Source organism: Coenobita brevimanus, chromosome 114 (assembly GCF_032717465.1).
Source record: "Coenobita brevimanus isolate Jiangsu-jjx chromosome 114, ASM3271746v2, whole genome shotgun sequence".
In the NCBI taxonomy this organism is placed as follows: Eukaryota; Metazoa; Arthropoda; class Malacostraca; order Decapoda; family Coenobitidae; genus Coenobita; species Coenobita brevimanus.
In genome coordinates, this window is record NC_137067.1 from 11,819,317 (window position 1) to 11,839,329 (window position 20,013).

The window sequence follows — 20,013 nt, forward strand, 5'->3', positions numbered from 1 at the left end:
AAAAAAAAAAAATCATCATCAAATCTAGGAATTAACCATTTTTCTTACGGTGTCTCTTAAACCGTTCAGTGAGAATATGTGACTAATATTTTATTTTTGAAACCTGTAGACTTTAATGTTAGCCATGAATGATGTTTCTTACTGGAGTAGTTAATGGGGGTAATAGGTAATTTCTCTATTTCGAAAAGTCTCTCGTCAGCTGAATAATATCGTCTGGAGACATCAAAACCAAAATAATAATGAACATCTTATCTAAGTGGCATCAGCGACAGGTGGTAATGACAGATATTTACCTAATGACTCCTGACCACCACATACGCACTCAGACGTGCTGGTGTCGACGAGACAATGTCTGTACTGAGTCTTGTGTTGACTGCGCTACTGCGGTGAGTCACTCACACTTATAATTTTAGTTACTTTTTACAACCACACTTTTTACTTGCATATGAGAGCGTAGCGTGCTTAATTCCTATTTCTTGTTGTTCTTGCTTTTAACAGTTACCTTCTGCCGGAGAAAATTCTGAATTTAACCATCAGTATGTCTCAACAGGTCAGCCTACAATACCCATCTTCACAGACTAATGTCTGTGCCCTACTTCATCCCAGCCGTCATGCCATCAGTTACTCTGCACCCAACCCACTTATTATTTCCCTCATCCACACACAAAAACTCCAAGGTAAATCTGTTACTCACAGCTTCCCATCATCAACGATCCCTTCATACAACCCAAATTTTCACAAGGTGTACTAATCTCTCTCTGCCTCACCACCACCACAATTTTAGCTCATCCCACCCACTCCTTTCTGCTCATCCCACCCAGATTTTGCTGCTTCGCCTTTGACCTGCACCTCACCGGCATACCTACGACACCCTCGGCACACCCCACCACCAATCATCATCCCAGCCCATAACCCGCTCAACTGTCTCTGCATACCACACCCATTCCTGAGGACCTTCCATACACATATATCACCTATTTATGTACGCACACCCACGCACAAAAACACTCGCACATGCTCTTGCACACAGACCTGTCATACAGAGAGAGGCTGGAAAAACTGGATTTGCCTTCGTTAGAGGAAAGGAGAAAGAGGGGAGACATGATTGCGGTGTTCAGGACCATGGTGGGAGTAGATAAAATTGACAAAGAAGATCTGTTTGTATGGGATAAGAGAGCGACAAGAGGACACGGAATGAAATTGAAAAAGTCAAGCTGCTTGAAGGATATCAAGAAATATAGCTTTCCTTACAGAAGTATAGACTTATGGAATAGCCTGGACAAAGAGATCGTCCAGTCTAAAAACTTAAACGAGTTTAAAGCTAAATTCGACTTATTGAGAAACAGCGACGGAAACCCACGAGCATAGTACATTCCGTGTATATCACAATTAGGTATAATTGGTAAATATTTAAATATTTGGAACGACTTAGACAAAGAGGTGGTGCATGAGAAAAACATTCATGTGTGTAAAGGTAGACTTGATAAATGTGGATATGGAGACAGGCCAACACGAGCATTGCACAATTCCTGTATACTACAAATAGGTAAATACAAATAAGCAAATAGGTAAATACACTTTCCCATATGTGCTCTCTCTCTCTCTCTCTCTCTCTCACACACACACACACACACACACACACACACACACACACACACACACACACACACACACACACGTACAACCCCTAATCTCCAAACACACTAATCACACACGAGATGAGAAACACACACAAGGGACAGATAACTTTCTTTTTCTCTCCTTCCTCCCCTTTCTGTGTCATGCAGGCAGGTAAACTCATTATTAAACATCATTAATCACTTGGGTACACACACCTGACAAACGCTGGCCGATATACTAGTGCTGCTTCACTGAGTCCCACAATGCCCCATATTGCCACTGGACTGGGTTGTATTGCAGGGGCTGTGATGGAGATTGAACTGCATTGTATTGCTGAGGTTGCGATGGATATGACGATTAGGACGTTCATACCTTTTTTTCACCTCCTAAAGAAGCCTTTAATCCGACCAGGGAGCAGTGAACGTGTCCAAGTAACGAGGTTTGGTCCATCTGGTCGTATTCACGTTGGCTTACAGATTTTGTAACACCTCTTCCTCTACGCAACATTTTGCCAATTACACGTCATGTTCTCTCTATATAACCACATATCTATATATAACCAAATCCCCGATGATATGGGTCTACACGTATATATATCTATATATAACCACATACACGATGATATAGACCTACTTATATAGATATCTATATATAACCACATACACAATGATATAGGCCAACAAGTACGGATATCCATATATAACCACATACACGATATAGGCCTAGGCCTACATGTATACTGTAATGTATAACTAAAATCAAGCGACGAGGAAGGGCTGCTATGCTATGTCAATGGCAATGCGACTGTTAATCCTCGAAACATGACAGGGATATAATGTGCCTTGCCTCTATGGAATGGTATGTATCTCTCTCTCTATCTATTGCTTGATACCGCATCCTGTGAGGGGTGGCCTGGACCAAAGGCCGTCCAGGTGTTTCGGTGCAGTAATATTGGTAGGGAAGGTGGCTGGCAATGGGTATAGGGTGAGTTGCATGATGATGATGGGAATGGAAAGGGTTAATGGATTTGTACAGTAACAACGGTGACGGTAGAAAGGATGGGTCCATTGTAATGGAAGATGCAATAATGTGACACTGGTAATGCTATGGAACCGCGATGCGTAAAAGAGAAAAACGAGGGTAAGAAAAGCGATTACGATTCCATTAATGATAATGAGAATAAAATATGCAGAATGACAATTTGCAATATACCACCAAGTCGATTAAACACCTCTAAGAGCGAGGCCTTGTAGTCACCTCGCCACTCGCTGTGGCGAGGTGGCTACAAGGCCTCGCTCTTAGAGGTGTTTAATAGACCTGGTGGTATGTTGATAATGACAATGCTGGACTGTATGGACGAGAAAGCAGATGCTGATGGTAGAAAATAACTACGTGGAACGTGTAAAAAAGGAAGTTCATGATAAAAAGGTGAAGATGACAATGGTGGAGTGTATCAACCAGCAGAGTATGGCAGAAAGAAACTGCAAGCTGGTATATTTAAACAGCTGAGATTAAGACTGAAAAGGGGGCTCGATGAATTGGTTGAAAAACTGAAAACAGTGAAAAATATTAGTGAATGGTTGAAAGCTGTATGATGAGATGGCTTCTGAGGCTCAACAAGCCTCTTACAGTCAACAGACTGCGTCATATATGTACAAATATCATCGCTTGGGCGCTAATACCCACTGCCCATACTGAAAAATAAGGAGCTTGGGCTATCCCTTCTGTGACAATATTAGCGAAGATGCTTTTGCGGCCCCAGCCTGGAAAGTCTCAAGTGTTTTTGGTTAGCAGTCCACTGCACTCATATATCAACAAATGCCAATGGTAGAAACGAGTTGTAATGTGTAAAGAGAAACGAAGGATAAAGATCGTGAGAAAATTCGTTAATAAAAATGAAAAAAAAAAAAAGTTTTCAGGGGCCAAATGCTACTCGCCCTCCAATATATGTGGTTGGATAAGGTACAAATTACCTACAAAATGAATTTGAAGAAAATTAGCAAAATTTTACGGAACTGAGTCATTGCGCTTCGGAAAAAGCCACTCCATGTTAAAAAACATATGGCGGCTGGCATTCGGCCATCACTGATAAAACCCACACCAAAAGTAATAGGCTTCTGCACATCCTCATAGTTGCTATTTCCCGAAGGTTTGGTGAAAATTATTCCACAACTTTTCGAGATATGTTTGGAACAGATACACACACAAAAAGAGAGACACACAGATGCTGGCAAAACCATTATCGCTCTGCCTTGCTAAAGGCGGGCAATAATAAGGTCACAAAATGAACAAAAAAGATCTCAACAACAGTCGGTGAAAACTGTGTGGCTGAGATGGCATCAGTGACTTTACTGATGAGAATGCTAACTGTGGTGCACTGTTGGTAGCCTACAGTGCAAGTTTTTACATTAAAAAATAAAAATTCTCATTTTGGTCTCAGGATCCACTCAGTGCAAAGAGATGAACAAAAATACATCCACACTCTTGAAGTGTTTCACATAAAAAAAGACATCTTTGTTAACTGCATCCACACCTGCAATATTGCCAAGAGAAATAAATAATAATTTACAGGAAGAGGGGGGCGAAGGGTAAACTGTGAGGTCTCATCTGCTCCAAACTCTGGTCCTGGTGAAGGTCTACTAGTTTGCAAAATTTCGTGAACATATGTAAAAACTATGGCAGTGTCCCTCCTAACGGTAATCCTCCCCCACCCTCTGGGGGTAGCCATCGAGGGTACCACCCTGCTTAAAATATGACTGAGGTGAATGTCTACCAGCATGCAAAATCTTGTGTTTGAGGGTGAAATACCATGGCCTTGCATAAAAGCTTTGGCCAAGACCTCAGGAGGTTGCACCCCATGCCCCCGTGTGGAGTGGCCTTTAGGGTTTCACTCTGCTTAAAACGTGACTCCAACGAAGATTTACCATTGTGCAGAATTTCATGTTATTAGGTAAAGAAGAAAACACACACATGGTACTGTTACCCTGGGGATCGCCCCCTCCCACCCGTGGACAGGTCATGGGGAGGTTCCACCCCACCTAAAACATGGCCTGGATAAACGCCTACCAATATGCAAAATTTTGTGTTCCTAGGTTAAAGGCTATGTCCGTGGATAATGGCTTTGCCAGGGACCCCCGAGGACCACCTCCTGCACCATATGGGATGACCCTCAGCGATTCCACCCTACCAAAAACGTGGTCAGGATAAACATTTATCAGCAGGTAAAATTTCATGCCTTTTGGTTAAAACATATCAACTTTGTTTGAAACCACTTGGGGGGGGGTCACCCTTCCTCTTCCCCCCATTGGGGGCAGCCCTCGGGGTTCCTAACATGTTTATAACCTGGGGCCTGTGATGCTCTACCACTGTGCAAAAATTCATGATCTTATATAAAGAACTGGCCGTGCCCAAAGGTTCTGGGTGGGACACCCGGGAATCGCAGGTGGCCCACGGGGGTTCGACTCTGCCTGAAACTTGACCCTAGGGAAGGCCTACCATTGTGCAGAATTTAGTTTTCCAAACACTACTCCTATAAAGACTGGACCCTATTCCTGAAGAAAGTACATTAACTCAGTGAGTGAGTGAGTCATTTAGGGACACGCATTATGTTTGGCAGACCCTGTGGGTGCAGGAAAAAGCTGCGATGAATATAAAATATGGTGTGGTGATGGGCCGGCATTTGAACACTCCCCATCCCCACGCATACAACTATGATGTAGATGCAATGCATGGTGCAGGTTAATGCAGGTTAATGGATACAACTGACTCATCTTGGTGCTGGTGTTGCAGGAGTGGGACAGGTGAATGGCTGCTAACTAGTATCATACTTTCTTCACAACCTGGAGTGGAACTGGGTCAACATATCCCAAAGTCTCGTTAAATCAGGAGTCAATGAGGGACTACATAGGACTCCATTCTGCTTCTCTCTCTCTCTCTCTCTCTCAACTTTCTTGCGTCTTTTTCTTCTTGCCATCTCCTTTCATTCTTCTGCAAAGATGTATGTTGACGACGACGACGACGACGATTATGATGATGATGTATATAGAACTACACTGACATCAGAGGAGTACAAGCAGGAACAGAGCTGTTAGGCCTTTCTTGGCTCTCTACTTTAGGGAAGGCCTTGGCTACGGTAACTGATCAATGACTTCATTATTAAGGACAGCAATGAAGGATGGATTCGCAATTTAGCAATCCCTCTGTGAGATGCAGTGTGAAGGAAAGGAGGGAGGAACTGCTGTGAGGGAGCAAGGAGGAACACACACACACACACACACACACACACACACACACACACACACACACACACACACACGACAAGAGAGGAAGAGAGAGAGAGAAAGAGACAGAGACAGAGACAGACAGACAGACAGACAGAGACAGAGAGAGAGTGTATGTGTGTGTGTAGCCAGTGCTGATGACAAGGGTCTTTGTGATGCTGGTAATGACAACTTGCAGGATGTAAAAAGTGCATCGTCTGAGAGACAAATCCTGTTACAATGGTGTTACCTGGAGGCTGAGTCCTGCCGCTCTCTCCACCCATCTTAAGCCCCAGTCACACTGCAAGTACAACTTGTGGCAAACCTGAAAATCATGAAATCAGTCCCCGACCACAGAGGTCTCCAAGCAGTCGTGCCACAGATTGGCTATCGGTGGTCATCCAGTGTCTGACCAGCGTCCGTCCAATAGGCGGCCGAGCGGCGGCCATGGCCAGGTGCACACAGGTCAAGACACCGACGGGTGGCTGGCTGGTTGTCGGCTGGCCGCCGACAAACGGCGGCTGGTCCGCATCCTGTCGCAGTTTAGACCATGACCACTAGACCAACACCAGCCATGGATTGGCGGGCTGCTGGTCTCGGTCCAGCCCACCACCTGTCACTCAACCGATCACCGGCTGGACGGCAGATGGACTTCAACCACCACCCCAAAGAGGAGGCTTGTGGGCGGTGGCCAACGCAGTCCAGTTGTCGCCTTGATGGAGTGCAGATGGCAACCGCCCTCTGTCCGGATGGCAACCACCGCTTAAAAATCAGGTGTTGCCAACCAGTCGTAGTCCGTAAGCCAGCCAGACACAGTTCAGCCGCCCACCGGGCAGCATCCGTGCCACGACATCAGTGGTCACGGAGAGGTTTATTGTGCAGCACGAAAAACCTTGCAACAATTTTTTGGTTGCCATGGTTGCCTGCAGCTAGACCAAGACATATGAAGACCAGTCTTAAACCTCACCAAAATCACCCACGATTTGCAGGTTGCAGGTGGTTTGTGATAAGTCGTACCTGCAGTGTGAGTGGGGCCATAATGTGAAGGAAATGTGAGGTAAAAAAGGTATTAACACTGCTGGTAGACATATAAGCCTCCCCAATACAGCATTAAGCTCTACTTATGGACACACTCCTTTCACTTCTTCCATCAGTGTGTCCTAACCTTTCCAAAATATCAAATGCTGCTCCCAGTTCCATCACACCACTCTATGGATGCCTCAGTAATTGTCATTATTTAAATTGGAGCTCATTGGTCCAGTGGTTGGATCCCAAAGAGACATTTTGTGGATCATCGATCGCGTAATGCTATCAGAGGAGGTAGGATGGTCATGTACCCTTGACAAACGTTCTAAGTTCCAACAACCTAACCTCGGCCCTTACAGCTTGAAGAGGATAATACGTTCGTATGTAGTTACCGTTACCTTAACTGGCTCTGAGTCCCAAACCTGTTACCTTCCGGAGTTGCACCAGACAGAACCACACGAGGCTTGACACAGTGCCCATTTATTTAAGGGTCATCACGACGGGGAAAGTATTCATCAGGTGCCGCCCTTGAGGAGGCGAACCCCTTTCACTGCTAAGAGATAGGATACGCTCAGTGGATGAGGGAGTAGCCGCTTTATATGGCCTGTATTGTAAGTGGCTATCTTACTCACGCCCTCACTTTCTCTCGCTGGCCGTTTTTCTTAGTTGCTAGCTTCCCCTCACACTTACTGCCCTTCCCCCTTCTTCTGTATGGGTAACCAATTAAGCCAGCACACAAGCCTAAGTCCATCGCTCTTTGTGCAACTCATGGCTATTTAACGTTCGTGAGTGAATCTCCTCTACCCGGCCACTCTCCCTCACCAAACCCCACTGTCCATATGCGGTCCCCCTTGTGCAAATTCATTACCCTGTGCGGCAAACAGGCAGTTTCCACATTATTAATCTTCCTTGTGGTTCTGGTGTGACTGGAAAGGCTGGCGGATAATGTGTGTGCACTACTTGCTCCCAGTGTATTTGTGGATGATGGATGCAGATGTAGATGACGTTTGCCTGTTTATGTGCCTCTGGGTAAGTACGGTGTTGGCATTCACCACATGTGGCTCGTTTCAGCTGTCTGACGACGATGAGAATCTTAACTATTTTACTTCTGCTGCCGCCAGGAATAGGGCCTATATTATTTTTAGCACTCGCTCTCTTGTTTGTCCCACAAACAGAAAAATACCGAAAAGGAAATTACTATATACCGTATGTTAATCTACACAGAGATGTATTTAAGACCTGGAGACTTCGTAACATTCCTCCTCTGCGATTTTGTCTTATTAAATCTCAGTATTTCCTTATTCGTTGGCCAAGTGATGCAAACGAAGTCACTGATCAAGAGACGTAAATAATCTGCAGGACATTATCAAGGTGTAACAAGCAAACTTATTCACAAAGGAAGAGGAACTGTAAAATCTCCTATGCAGCCAAGAATCTAACTTGCCATATACAGCCTGGCATCGTATCCCGTCATAGGTGACCTGAACTTAATGACATTCATGTGGTCTTGTCCTTACTCAGCAACAACCCATCTTCCCACGACACACCATCCTCTGCATCAGTAAGAAATCAACATCCAAACTTATAAGACCATACATTTCATAATCGTCATATATATATATATATATATAGATATATATATATATATATATATATATATATATATATATATATATATATATATTGTTACATAGCCTATGATTTCATCATCCTTTGTGTAATTTTAACGCACAGTATGCTGCATGTTTGATCACGAGCGTGTTCTGCCTCAGTTCCCCCCTTCTACCGTTATAGTAGAGTAAGTAGTCATTTCTGGAGTTCAGACCAGGATTGTCAACTCTTTGTCCCCATGGCTTCATTTGCGCGTCCTTCTTGCAAGTTGTATCAAGCTCTGCCGGCCCCTATATAACGAGCTCAGTCTCTGCATCATTGCCACTTAGATCTGCTCCTCATTTTGTTCACATCTCTGTCCTCCCCTGTACAGATATTATTATTGTGAGTGCTCAAGAAATCTCCAAACATCTAGCAGCTGTGTGTAATTTGAGTATAACTGTTGTATTTTTTCTTGTACTGTATAGCATAAGTTTAATTTGTAGGCCTAGTGAAGTTTTTGTGATTCATGTAGGGATCTTTATGTCCATCAGTTTTAATATTATTTTGTATCTGTAATAATTTATCTTGCATTCACTGAGTATTATCTGGTATCTCATTTTATCAGGGCTGACTTAGATAAATTTACTCATGCTAATTTCGTGTTAATAGAGGCTATTGCAGTTAACCATATATTCAACCTGTTTTTGCCATTACATTATCCTTATGAGTCCTGAATGTTTTGTTGTTAGTTTGAGCATTAAACTTTAACTTGTAATTTTACCTAACTCTTTTGTTTTGAACCTGGAACTTTACGGGACAGTAGTGATTATTAGTATTCTCACTTAAAGTGTACATTATCTTTCTCTGTTCCGTAACATAAATTTGGCGACCTCATATCAGGATATTCAGGATATTATCATAAGGATATTGCTTGATATTTTGTGACTGTTACTTATTCATGATGTCTACTATTACTACACTTGATGAAGCCAAAGATTTTTTGTCAAATGTGCAAACAGTGTGTGATGTGGAAAACAGAACAAAGAATGAACTTAAGCTTGTTGCTCAACAGTTGGGAATTGCTGTTCGCTCTCATCATTCTAAAGTTCAAATTGTTGACATGATTAATGAAAGCTTGTTTAATGTAACTCCTCGAAATGAGCAAACGCAGATTGAATTAGCTAAGTTACAGCTAGCCCTGCAGGAGGCTCGTGTGAAGGAAGCTGAATTTCAAGCACAGGCTAAGGAGGCTGAATTTCAGGCAAAAGCTAAGGAGGCTGAATTTCAGGCAAAAGCTAAGGAGGCTGAAGCACAAGTTGAAATTGCTAGGATTCAGGCAGACCATGAGTATCGCATGAAACAAGGTGGAACTGGATCATCTAGCTCTGATGATTTTGATGTGGCTAAAAATGTTAAACTTGTCCCTCCTTTTAATGAATCTGATTTAACAAAGTATTTTCAGTTGTTTGAGAGGGTAGCTACAGGTTTTAATTGGCCTAAGGAGTATTGGCCAGTACTCCTTCAAACTGTTCTCACCGGTAAAGCTCAAGTAACTTATGCATCTTTGCCTCAGGATCAGTCTGATAATTATGATGTAGTTAAGAGCTTGATTCTTAAGGCCTATGAGCTTGTTCCTGAAGCTTATAGAGTAAAATTTAGGACAACTTACAAGCAAGATAAGCAATCCCATGTTAAATATGCAAAAATCAAAGAAGATCTGTTAGAGCAGTGGTTAAATTCAAAGAATGTGGATTCTGATTTTGGTAAATTTAAGCAGATGATTTTGCTGGAGGACTTCAAAAGGTGTATTTATAAAGATGTAAGCCTATATCTTGATGAGAAAAGAATAGATAATTTGTCTGATGCTGCAGTTTTAGCTGATGAATATGTTCTCACTCACAAGAGATATTCTAGAGAAAAAGGGAAAGCTGAGAGTAAGTACGTTGCCTCTACAGGTAACAGGAAAGAGAATAAGGATGATGTTTCTCAGGAAGTAAATACCAGCTTCACCTCTAGATTTCAGAAAAGTAAATGTACTTATTGTAGTAAGCTTGGTCATACTACGGAGAGATGTTTCAGGAGACAGCGTGATGTGAACAAAAAGGAGTCTTTAAATATTCAGTCAATTGGTCCAGTGTCCACTCTTGAGAGTTCCCAGAATTCTTTAACTGAGTTAACTGAACCTGCTTTGAGGGGTAACTTAAATTCTCATGATGGAGCTCCTCTTTTGAGCAGTAACGTGGGTCACACTCTCAAGAGTTCATGTGCTAATTTCCTGTCTGATGGTTTTGTCAGTCCTCTGGACAGTAATGACAGGAAATCAGTTCAAATATATCGTGATACAGGTGCTTGCCAATCCCTTATGCTGACCAGTGTTCTAGGCTCTAATGTTAATTCCTCTGATGAAACTGTAATCTTACAAGGTGTAGGGAATAATTACTTCTCTGTCCCTCTGTGCAGAGTGAATTTAGAGTCTGGTTTTGTTAATGGTTCTGTTATGGTTGGGTTGGTTGAGACACTCCCAATGTCAGGTGTAACTTTCTTACTTGGAAATGATATTGGTGGAAGTCAAGTGTGTCCAGCTCCTCAGTTGTCTAGTGAGCCAGTGGCTGCGTCCCAGGATTGTGATGTCCCTGATGTGTTCCCTGCATGTGCTGTCACTAGGGCTAAGTCTAAAGTTACTGGTGATTTAGAGGATAATGATGATGATGATGTTATCCTAGCTGACACTTTTCTTGCTAATTTGGACCACTCACCAGATGAGGCAGTACCCCGTAGTGTTGATAATTTGTCTCGTCAAGAGTTGGTTGAGTTGCAGGTTGCTGACCCTGAGTTGAAAGGTCTAGCTAACTCTGCTTACAGTGAAGAAGAGTCAGCCGGTGCTTCTACTTGTTATTATGTAAAGTCAGGAGTACTTATGAGGAAGTGGAGACCCCCAACAGCATCATCCGACTGTGAATGGGAGGTTGTACATCAAGTTGTCATCCCTCGTGTTTGTAGGCAGGATATCATTAGAGTGGCTCATGATTCCAGTTTGGCAGGACACCTTGGAGTGAGGAAGACTGTGGCACGCATTTTGAAACACTTCTACTGGCCAGGTATCTTCAGGGATGTTTCCTGGTATTGTAAGTCTTGTCACACCTGTCAAGTTGTGGGGAAGTGTAATCAGACCGAAAAGGTTGCACCTCTAGTTCCCATTCCTCCTTTTGAGGCGCCTTTCACCCATGTGTTGGTGGATATTGTGGGCCCTCTTCCTAAGACTTCTTCAGGATTTTCTTATGTGTTGACCATGATTGATATGGCTACTCGTTATCCTGAAGCCATTCCACTTAGAAATATCTCAGCAAAGAACGTGGTTAAGGAAATGCTAGGGTTCTTCACAAAGTTTGGTTTGCCCAAGGAGGTACAGTCAGACCGGGGAAGTAATTTCATGTCAAACGTTTTCAAGCAGTCTCTGAAAGAGTTGGGCATCACCCAGATCACGTCTTCAGCTTACCATCCCCTGACCCAAGGAGCGTTGGAGAGATATCATCAAACACTCAAATCGATGCTCAAGAAATACTGTTTGGAACATCAGAAAGACTGGGATAAAGGTCTTCCATTCGTTGTGTTTTGCTGGAAGAGGATGATCAGGGTATTGAACACCCTGTATCTTATTACAGTAAGAAGTTCACTCCACCTCAAAAGAACTACTCAACTATTGAGAAAGAGCTTTTGGCCTTGATTTTGGGTTTACAGCATTTTTCATTTTATTTGTGTTCTGGTTTTGACCCCATAGTCATTTATACCGATCACAACCCACTGAAATTCCTTAGTAAGTTTAAAGATAAAAATCAGAGATTGACAAGATGGAGTTTACTTCTTCAGGAGTATTCATTAGACATACAACATGTCAAGGGGAAAGAAAATGTTATTGCAGATTGCTTATCTAGACTTTAGACAGATTGTTTTAGAGTAATAAGAAATTTCCTTTGTAAATTTCTTTTTCTTTGTGGAGAGGTGTTACATAGCCTATGATTTCATCATCCTTTGTGTAATTTTAACGCACAGTATGCTGCATGTTTGATCACGAGCGTGTTCTGCCTCAGTTCCCCCCTTCTACCGTTATAGTAGAGTAAGTAGTCATTTCTGGAGTTCAGACCAGGATTGTCAACTCTTTGTCCCCATGGCTTCATTTGCGCGTCCTTCTTGCAAGTTATATCAAGCTCTGCCGGCCCCTATATAACGAGCTCAGTCTCTGCATCATTGCCACTTAGATATGCTCCTCATTTTGTTCACATCTCTGTCCTCCCCTGTACAGATATTATTATTGTGAGTGCTCAAGAAATCTCCAAACATCTAGCAGCTGTGTGTAATTTGAGTATAACTGTTGTATTTTTTCTTGTACTGTATAGCATAAGTTTAATTTGTAGGCCTAGTGAAGTTTTTGTGATTCATGTAGGGATCTTTATGTCCATCAGTTTTAATATTATTTTGTATCTGTAATAATTTATCTTGCATTCACTGAGTATTATCTGGTATCTCATTTTATCAGGGCTGACTTAGATAAATTTACTCATGCTAATTTCGTGTTAATAGAGGCTATTGCAGTTAACCATATATTCAACCTGTTTTTGCCATTACATTATCCTTATGAGTCCTGAATGTTTTGTTGTTAGTTTGAGCATTAAACTTTAACTTGTAATTTTACCTAACTCTTTTGTTTTGAACCTGGAACTTTACGGGACAGTAGTGATTATTAGTATTCTCACTTAAAGTGTACATTATCTTTCTCTGTTCCGTAACAATATATATATATATATATATATATATATATATATATATATATATATATATATATATATATATAAACGGATGTCCGTAGCTGTATTTTCAGTTGTAAGTCAATTAACTTCAAAGAGTTTGTGTGTAACTGCAGTAAACGGTTCCTTACTCTGTCTCAGAGGAAAGTAAATATCTAACCTAACCATGCTAATAACGAAAACCTGAAAATGCGAATGACTGATACAGGTAGATATTTAGATTTTATCAAATCATGAAAATAAGTTGATATTTGGCTTCATTTATTCAGAGAATTAGAAATGCATATAATTTATTGGCAGGGACTGCACAGATATCCGGGATGGTGAAGTGCGTGAAACTGACAAGAAAGGCGCCCAAATTGTTGTGGGGCTTATCACCAAATCGGCAGGAAGGCCGGACAGAGGAGGAACTGAATAATAAGAAAGTAAATTTTAAAAGAACGAACAAGTGTTGGGACTTTTTGCGGGTAGTGGACAATCACAAACAAAATTTTAACCAGCATGCAAAGCATGCAGAACATAAACATTACCTCAGAGTACGACGTCAGCTAGGACAAATATCGGCGTCCATAAATTGTTTGAAGGAAGGAGACAATGAGTGTGCGAACATACTTTCTTAAATCTGCTGCATCTTTATCCCTTTTCTATCGCTACTTCAATGGTCACTGCTCCTCTGAATTGTCTGCTTGCATTCCTCCACCTATACCACGGGCGCGTAGCACCCGTCTAGCGGCAAACTCTCATCGCTTTTCTGTCCAGCTCTCTAATGCAAGAGTTAACCGTTACTCCCAGTCCTTCATTTATGCAACAGGTCAACTCTGGAACTGTCTCCCTCTGTCTGTATTTCCTGCTAGCTATGATCTCCAGTCTTTCAAACGCAGTGTGTCCAGGCATCTCGAAATGATCGGATCTTGAATTTGGCTATCTCTTGCATTTTGTTTTTCTCTTGGAAGGAACAGTTATTGCGGGCTTGTGGCCTTTGGTTCCTTCCTCCTAGTATTAAGAAAAAAAAAAAGTGGTGTTCGTGTTGGTGTGACGGAGTGATGGTCATGTAGGACAAAAGTATGAGGGTCACGCAGGACATCCATTATCACAGGACACCTCACACCGGTTTGAAAACACTCCTGTTCTTACATGGTACAACTTGGTAATGTTTTATCTTAAGTTTGAACATCCAATTCTCAACACGTTCTGCCACCCTGAAGAGGCATTTTTCTCCTGGAACTCACCCAACTTATCTGCCTAGTAGGGTTTGGTTAGTATTTCTCTATTTCCTTGATTTCGTTACACATTTTCAACAACCAGCTCTTTTCTCTTACTCAATAATTCCTCCTAATTCTCCTCCTGTCATTAATCCGCTGGACAACTCCCACTTTTACACAAACTGAATGTCATCCTTTCATCCCCCCCCTCCATCTTTATAGAAATTAAATGTATTCCTTTCATTAACGCGTTCAAACTAATCGCAGTACAAGCTAAATTTACTCTTGTCATCCAGATGCTTCTCCTGAGCGTTTAAAGTTTTCATCATTCATTCTTGCAACACAGTCATACCCCTGACACCCAACCAGTTATCACCATGGTAACATCAACTGGACATTCACATAGGGCCTGGCTGACAAAACCTGTAACTTACACTGAATATCTTCGCCTACTCTACTTTTCAGTCTCTCAACCCGAGGACGTTCTAATTGTTTTCCCTGGCTACAACCTGATGAATTTATTAAGCCTAGTTGAAATCTTTTATGGTGTTTCTTGCACCCTTATTATGAGAGGTTTTCTCGACGTTTAATAAAATCGTCTGGAGGTGCTTAGATGCAAATAAAAGAGAGTCACCATAGAAAAGATGACAGCCCTTCAGTAAGATGACGCCAGGAATCCCTGCACCATGAAAATTCCTACCCAAGATGAGGTGATTTGTATTGTATTGGAAAAAAAAAAAAATCGTCACGTCGAATGGGATAAAAATCTCTGACACTCACAAGATATCAGGAACCTGACGGTCATATACTCCTACGAAATACTGAACCTGATCTCAGGTAAAACCTTATTCAGTGATTTCCAAACATCCCCCCAACACCGAAGCACCTGGTAACCGTATATCCAAACATCTCACTGCGTCACCAGATTTTTGGTTAATGCAACCACTAAATGCTCAACTAAACTTCGCATAATGCCCAATATCCAGTTCCCCAACACTCACCCAACTCTGACGTACCTGACCACCGCATACCACCTACCTCACAGACCTCACCAGAAACTTGGTTAATTCATATACCAAAGGATTAGTATTCAATTCCCCAACATCCACCCAGTCCCTACGCACCTGATAACTAGACAGCCTACCACCCACCTCACACACTACACTTGGTCCTTGATTACTGGCCAAGTGGTAGAGTGCTCCACTGCCGCTTAAAGGAACCAGAGATTGATCCCTGCCTGGGGTAGGGATCATTTTGTGGACATGTTTCACAAGACTCACCAACATGTCATAAACATATACATCTCCGATAATACCATCACAACAATCCTCACTGAGACAGCCATGTTTATGTAGGCAATATGGAAGGTGACTTTTAGCACCCAAGTGTCGATATGTGAACGTACGTGTGTGCAAATCTCGGGAAAGGGCCGTGTACTTAATGTTGTGACTATGATATATACAACAAAATATACAGTATAACGTCAGACAGTTGACCACGTATGGCATATCCGCCGATGACCTGGCACAGGACCACATTCTTGGTCGATCTGATTCCTAAACACCTTTGCTTCAGTGATATGCTTTGCTTCTTACACCTTAATATCCTCTTGTGTGTCAGTGCCATAAACTATGTCAGTATAAAAAGGATATATATATGACTCTCAAGAGAATGTAAAGGTGTAATATATAAAAATCAAAAGTTAAGTAAGGAATGCCAGGAAGTTTCTATGGTACCGACAATACGACTCATTAGGGAGTCAGATCAGCAACAGACACACCACTTGGTCACTGCTTCACGGACTTCATCACTAATCTCTTCATCACTTCATCAACCTGTCATGCCAGACCCCATATACAGTACGTAGCTGATATGGCAGGATTAATGGAGTGCCATAGAGATAGATGTGTCCAGTGTAGCCAGAGTGGTAACTGAGTACACCTTCATCTGTCTCTCTTACTTGAGCACTGGATCCAAGAAATAAAGATGTTGCCAATAAAAAATAAGTTGCATACTTGACAAGAGGAGTTTATAACCCAGTCTGACGGCTGATGTCTAGTTGCTTTATTTTTGTTACCTGAAAACGATTAGGGGACACCTCTTGTAGGGAAGGGGTTAATGAAGGCTGTCGAGCGTCTCCAATTCCAGTGATCTCTCTTGGGCTGTGCCTTCAATCCAATGACGTATTTATTCCAGTCTTATTTCCATACGGCATTATTTAGCTGAAGAGAGGCTTGTCAAACTGGAAAGGTTAGATATACGGTAACCCCAAGGCCTTTCACACTACAGATGAATAATAATCGGTGAATAAAATCGTCTGGTGGTAATGGGATTAAGTAGAAAAAAATCGTTGTAGTGAAGAGGTAAATATTAATGTTAGGTATGAATTTAAAACGTTACCGCAATGAAAGGGCTGAACAGAAAACTATGCAATATCTGTCTATCATTTATACTTTCCTTCCCACTGTTTTATTGTTCACTTAGTGTTTTGTTTTGTTTAAATACTGCTACTAACATTATATATATATTTCAAAACATCTGGTCAAAGTAATGAAGTAAATCAGAGCATATTCACGTCTTGTGTAAACAGCAACCAGTCACTTATAAACATATTTAACTGGAAATTACGTAACCTTTCCTGGAGAATGTCAGTGTCGTATTTTAAACATTTTAATTTGACATATTATGCTTGGGATGTTTTGTTATATTTAAACCAACCAAACCCAAAGTTAATAATTTCAGCCACAACACACTGATATTCACGATGTACCGATGTTTATTATATATCCAGTATTAAAATATGCACTCGTCTGACATCCTCGCTATATTGTAGTTTATGTGGCATTTGCTAGCAGGATATCCACCTAACCTGCCATAGTTAGTTTGTGTTATCATGATTCATGAATATTTCGTTATCAGTGCATCGCACAATGACTTAAGGTTTTTGGATCATCGTGTTCAGATCAAGTTAATGGACACAGTGTTAACTCTAGTAGGACGATGTGATGTAATCGTCTGGGGACAGCAAGCATAAAGCAGTTAAAGATTTATAGTCATGGGAAAGTCGGTGGAGATCGGCTTTTATCACTGGGCGATAGTAATAATAAAGAGTTCTGTTACTGTCGTTGGAGAAGAGACTAGTTTTAACTTTAAGACAACGGCAGGCTACTCCACACTTGAATAAAATCGTCTGGTAAAAGCGGCAATAAGTAAAAGTTAAGACATAAATTATCGTCAAATTACTGGCCATCTCTTTCAACATTCGTTATATACGACAACGGGCCGCTCCAAAGCTAAATAAATTCCTCTGAGGCTGGCATGAATAAACAGTCTCATGGTAACACGGTGAGTCACCATCATCATCATTCCAAATTTTATTCCCACGTAAAACTCTAAGGTAACATTAGTAATGAAGATCGTATTATCCAAAGAGTGTGTGTGTGTGTGTGTGTGTGTGTGTGTGTGTGTGTGTGTGTGTGTGTGTGTGTGTGTGTGTGTGTGTGTGTGTGTGTGTGTGTGTGTGTGTCTGTCTGTCTGTCTGTCTGTCTGTCTGTCTGTCTGTGTGTAAAATGTTCAAATGATAATGCATACACACAAAATAAAACTGTACTGGTATCTGTTTATCTCTGTCCATACGAATGTGGATGTTGTTTATGACTTTATAAATTTGCCCCAGGGACATACACAAGAATATTAAGGTGTAAGATAACAAATATATCGCTGAAGAAGAATTGTAGCAAAATTTCGGACGGCCACTACATTACGGCATAACATCTCATAGAGGAATGATAATCGTTGAATGGTCAGTGGGCACAGCATTACCCTCTACCTAGTGGAAGGAATTTGAAGGATCAGGCGACACAGACAACACATTTTATTTCTACGTGGAGGAACACTAATTCGATGCCAATACTCTGTCCACATTAACCTGGCCCAAAACTGCTATCTCTTCATCTTAAATGCTAAGTTGTAACGGGTGATTAAAACGAATACGATAAAAGTCAAATGCTGTGGAAGGGATATAGAGCCATAGTGTTGTCTTATTTTGCGACTGAACGACATGAAATCAACTCCAAAAGGACGAAAATGTCCGCCAAGTTAAGGCTGAGGAAGTACAGTGGGTATAGCATTGGGAGACAAATTCAGTGCCCAACGTGATGTGTGATATGAAAATATGATGTTTTATAATCTTATATCTCAGAAAGTGAAAATACAAGTCAACAGATAGAACAGTGTGGAGGATTAAAAAAAAAAAAAATGAAACAACTATCCATTCCCATCATCTTGGTGGTGGATCAGATAAGGTCGGTGATGGTGGTGTGGGATGGAGAGATGGCAAAAAGTAGCCTCACAAAGAGCTCAGGGAGAACGGTGAAGGGGGGAGGGGGTGGCGTTGCTGAGTGGCAGGGTGGGTGGGTGTTAGACTCAGGCTAAGGGGACTGACTTGAGCGTGTTATGCTGTACCAGTGGGTGGAACAGGAGGGAGAGAGGTAGACTGTGGTGGGGTCATATATGGAAGAGGTGGAGGACGAGGAGGAGGAGCAGAAGGAGGAGAGAAATGGATCTCTGCCTATCAACTGCACGTGGGTCATTAAGGTACACACTCAGTAAATGTCAAATCACAATCTTCTCCTTGAATATAACCAGTAGTAGTCAGTTAACATCCAGGTCTCCAACTGTACTGCTGGGCGAACAAGGACAAGGGAGAAACAAACTGAGTCCACCAGTCTGACCGGCCCAAGAATCGCACTTGAGTTCCTTGGGTTGTAAGTTGACCATACTTACCTATGCACTGCCGGGTTTCCCCCTTACACGGGGTGAAGAAGAGACTGTGTTGAAGGTAACATTTATAAGAGTTGAAAGGGGGAAAGGAAAATGTGGTGAGGGAATGCCAGGGAATATCTGAGGAGTGTGAGGGATGGAGGGGTGATGAAGGGGGCGGTAGAGTTGGAGATACATATGGGGAGAGAGGGAATAGGTGTACAAAGGGGCAGGCCGTGTGTAGACATATGACTGGTGAGAAGAAGAAGGAAGTGAAGGGGAGAAAGAAGGTGGTGAAGGGGGAGTGACTGGGAGAAAAAGAGGGTGATGGAGGGAAAGTGACGGGGAGAGAAAAAGGGTGGTGGAGTGAAGGGGTTGATGAGGAGGGAGGGATGACGAAGGAGGTGGTAAGGGTGATGGAAGGGAAGGAATGTGGATGCATACATGACAGGTGAAGGGAGAATGAAGGCATGGAAGAACAAGAAACAGAAGTGAAGGGTCTTGACTGTGATGGGGGGTATATGAGAAGTGACGGAGAGGGAGGGGTGATGGAGAAGGCAGGGCGTCTGAGGGAACACATGAGGACTGTGAAGGAAGGTGGTGGTGAAGGAGGTAGAAGGGACTGAGAAGGAATAAAGGTAGCAGAGGTAACAGGCCTTGTGCAAGTACCAAAGGAGTTGAGGGAGTTGGGATGGTGGTGGAGGTGAGGGTCCTACATGAGGGGTGAGGGGGAAGAAGAGAGTGTGGGGA